General features: G+C 40.9%; 1 long non-coding RNA gene across 1 annotated transcript; it reads right to left on the bottom strand.

Annotated features, from left to right (window-relative positions):
* Nucleotides 1–8: 8 nt before the first annotated feature.
* Nucleotides 9–1,333, bottom strand: LOC139023278 (uncharacterized). The gene is made up of 5 exons (XR_011474415.1): nt 1,163–1,333; nt 1,013–1,074; nt 473–929; nt 360–395; nt 9–262 (listed from the first exon to the last, which is right to left on the bottom strand). It is a non-coding gene; the product is annotated as an uncharacterized lncRNA (long non-coding RNA).
* Nucleotides 1,334–4,478: the final 3,145 nt, after the last annotated feature.

Genomic DNA, 4,478 nt, shown 5'->3' with positions numbered 1-4,478 from the left:
ATGCCTGTATCTTTCATATAGATGGTCATCAGGGAAGGCCAGTGGGTCCAACCGGTCCCTGAAGACCCTTTCTCGCCTGAAGGCTCTCCTCAGCACAAGTGCTTCTTCATCCACCACATCTCGCACGAATGGCATGCCATTGTCAGAGCAGAAAGGAACACACAATTTTGGGCCTTCATATAGGCTAGTGGCCACACCTGGTGCTGGGGGGGTGGGCAAAAGAGGGCGATGCCTTATAACGATGACTTGGTTGTACTGATTGCTGGGAAAATAAAAAAAACCTTAGAAAGATGCCACCGTCCTGTGTGCTCACAATAAGAGCTCATTGTCATGGCTCACTTGACTTTACGAGAATATACCTAATTTTTATTTTGAGCTGTGTCATCTTCTTGGAGCTGGGGAGGAAAGAAAAATATGATTAATACATTTGTGTTACAGTTAGCATACAGTGTACATTGAAGGCATATCTCACCTCCCTCTCAAGTTTTTTTATTTCAAGGTCCAGTTTCTAATTGTCCTCTTTTTTATTTCGGACTCCAGTGCAAGATTTTCCATCTTTTTCTTTCTTGTACTGAATGTCTATGTCTGCCAGTTCTATTTGGCGCCGGAGGTGGTTGCCATCAACTTTCTGATAGCTTGTGAGCTCTGTGAACACAATACAATTAGCGCAGCTGGAATTTGGCAGGATGTGGTGTCCTTTTATTAATACGCACTATGTTGCCAGGCTGGTTTTCCCACTGTATAGCATCTGGGTCCTGTAAAAGAAATTAGATTTTTTGATTTTGATGAGGACTCCTCACCATTGTAGAGTAAATAGTACTTTCACAGTCTTAACATGATACCTCATGCCTTCTGGAATCCAGAGAGATGGTCCTCCTCCATCATTCGTCTCCATCATGTGCTGTTGCTGCTGCACTGGGGCCTTCACCCTATCACATTTAATCGGATTCATATTGAAGCTAGTAGACAAAAGCATGCCAGGCCTACAGTATGCCTTTGATGGAGTACTCACTGGATCAGCATCGTCTGGTGCTTGTGCTGGTGGCTCTAACAGGAACACAGTGCTGCCAGACACTGCAAGGCAATAGGTAAACCAAAGTCAGACAGTCAATTGATTCAATATGAATGTGGTTGTATCCCATGTAGAGATGGAAGGACATACCTTGAATGAAGCGGGTGGCATCTTGGGAGGAACTATGCTCGTCTCTTTCCCCCCAGGGATCCCCTCTAAGACGGGCCTGCCTTTATTTAGCTCCAAGGCCATGTCCTCTGCTGGGGTAAGGTCAGCCTTTGGTGACCCACACCCGTGCCTTGTCTGTGGGTATTCTTTTTCACTGCAAAACAGTACAGACAATGTGTGAGCAGGCACCTTCTGGGTACAATATATGCTTGTGCTTTGTTAAATATTAGTCAGGGACCATACCATTCTGCAGAATGTTCTTGTATTTGATTTTGACCTGCTGCCATGTCCGTTTTGGCCCGTTCATGTTTAATCTAACACACACACACACACACACACACACACACACACACACACACACACACACACATTTAATGGAGTCACACTGCAAAAAATTACTTGGTATTTTTGTCTGTTTTCAGTAAAAATATCAAAAAATTTATCATAGCTTTATACAGTGTGATGGAGTTACTTTACACAATTTCACTCATATCTGCAGTGCATTTCAATTAAAAATTTAACCGTTTCATAATTACAGTACAACTGCATTTTTGGAGATGTGAATTAAATATTTGAATTGTAATTGTGATGTTTCAGCGAGCGGTGAGTGTGTAATTGTGCACTACTTACGACTTCAGGCGGTCTGCAATACTTGCCACGCTTTTTCTCTTTGCTTTATCACTGTGGCGGTGTTGCCTTCTTCTTAATTATATATTTTACCTCCTCGTATGCCTCCATGAGGATTTGTGCTTCCGACGGGGAAAAGTACGCGGCTCTAGTTGCCATGTAAATCAGTTAATCTGTGATCTGTGGCGGGGTCTATTTGAGTGAGCCGTGAGCGCGCACTATCCAGGATTGGTTTCACCTGGCTTAATGAATCCGTGTCTGTTCATCCTGGCTTGGTCTTTGTGCAACCAATTAAGCCTGGACGCACATGTTTTGGCTTCATTGAGCTCAGCTGAGTCATTTATCCCGGATGTCTTAATTCTACTTTTGTGCAACAGGCCCTGGTCTTCCGCGATATAGATATAACCATTAGATATTGCCGTTTACCTCAGCTCATTGGCTATCTACCAAGCTAGATTTCAAGACGATCAGTGGTCATTGGGCCGAAATACAGTCAATCAAAGAAACACTGGTCATATCATTGGCGCGCAATGAGGTCATTGTTTGGTGTGTTCAAATCAGTTCCTTTTGGTCAATACGTCCCGTAAAAAGAAACATCATGTATGGTTGTGTTACTAACAAATAGAGGATTGCAATGAAACCAACCATGACTAGATAAACATAAGTTTAGTGTGAGTAATTACATCGAATGTTTCGTCGAAAGTTGAAGGAGACGGAATTCATGACACAAGCCGTTTACAAAATGTTTTGTGTTATGCTATAAAAATGAATTTTATCGAACAAAACAACCATTTATTGTGAAGATTGGACCTTTTGTATTGCCAAAAGAAGAAGATCTTCAAAGGTAATTTATTATTTTATTGCTATTTCTGACTTTCGTGGCGCTAATGCTTGGTTGGAAAATGCTAGTAATATTTGTGTGTGCGGCGCGCTGTCGTCAGATTATCGTAAGGTATGCTTTCGCCGAAAAGCCTTTTTGAAATCTGACACAGCAGTTGGATTAAGAAGAAGTTAAGCTTTTAAATTATGTAAAATACATCTATTTACAAGAACATTTAATATTACAAATGGTGTATTTACAATTTTTGCGCTCTGCTATTTCACCGGATGTTAGCCAGGTGAGACACTAACGTCCCACCTAGCCTAGAGAAGTTAAGCCATTTTGCCACAACTTTGGAAGTATGCTTGAGGTCATTGTCCAGTAGGTCAGAAGTTTACATATACTCAATTAGTACTATTGTTTGTGCAGATGAACGTGGTACCTTCAGGCGTTTGGAAATTGCTCCCAAGGATGAACCAGACTCGTGTAGGTCTACAATTTTTATTCTGAGGTCTTAGCTGATTTCTTTTGATTTTCCCATGATGTCAAGCAAAGAGGCACTGAGTTTGAAGTTAGGCCTTAAAATACATCCACAGATACACCTCCAATTGACTCAAATTATGTCAATTAGCCTATCAGAAGCTTCTAAAGCCATGACATAATTTTCTGGAATTTTCCAAGCTGTTTAAAGGCACAGTCAACTTACTGTATGTAAACTTCTGACCCAATGGAATTGTGATACAGTGAGTTATAAGTGAAATAATGTGTCCGTAAACAATTGTTGGAAAAATTACTTGTGTCATGCTTTAAGTAGATGTCCTAACCAACTTGCCAAACTATAGTTTGTTAACAAGAAATTTGTGCAGTGGTTGAAAAACGAGTTTTAATGACTCCAACCTAAATGTATGTAAACTTCTGACTTCAACTGTAAGTGCCGAATTTATTCAATTTCAAAATAGTTTAGCAACATACTTGATTCATCAGATTGTAAGATTGTGCTGCTTTTCCATTTTCTTGTAATAATTTCTCAACGAGTCTGTGACCAACCACAGTTGCAGGATAAAAACATTTCGGGGTGCCATTTTATTTGTTTGAGCACATGCCACCCAAAAGGTCTGCGCATGTCCGTGAACCTTCTCATCAAGCTTCTGAGCTGAAAAATCTGGAACATCATGCATTTTGTGATAAAATCACCAAATGTGGCACTGAGATAGATTTATTTAAAATATTTACATTTTAGTCATTTAGCAGACACTCTTATCCAGAGCAATTAGGGGTAAGTGCATTGGTCAAGGGCACATTGACAGAATTTTCAACTAGTCTGCTCTGGGATTCAAACCAACAAACTTTCAGTTACTGGCCCAACACTCTTAACCATTAGGCTACCTGCCCACCTGAAAATATTCAGATATAGCGTCATCCCAGATTTGGAACCTGGGGGAGGCATGGCAGCCTTTTTTCAAAATGACCACCAACAGTTGGCCTACCATTATTTTACAGTTCAGGAGAGAGGTACAATTTTAGACAGAGGTAGGTTTATGGACCCTGAGAAGATGTAGATGTGGAGCCACCCCAGATTTGGCCATAGGAAATGTCCACAGACAGTAATACAATTTACAGTTCGGAAGTCTTATTTTGAGATGAACACACCAATTTTGGCACAGAGGTCAATTTAGGTACCTTGAAAAGATTTAGACAGGGAACCCCCGCAGATTTGGACCCCGGGGGCCTTGTCAGCCATTTTACTAAAAGGCTGCAGACTGTACCACTATTTTGCTAACCTTTAACCTACAAAGAGTCATCGCCTTTTAAAAGTAATATATTTCTTGCCTATACTTCTGGCCCTGGATC

The sequence above is a fragment of the Salvelinus sp. IW2-2015 genome, linkage group LG30 (assembly GCF_002910315.2).
Source record: "Salvelinus sp. IW2-2015 linkage group LG30, ASM291031v2, whole genome shotgun sequence".
NCBI lineage: Eukaryota > Metazoa > Chordata > Actinopteri > Salmoniformes > Salmonidae > Salvelinus > Salvelinus sp. IW2-2015.
The sequence above is the reverse complement of the archived record's forward strand: the minus strand, read 5'-3'. Positions and strand labels throughout refer to the sequence as shown.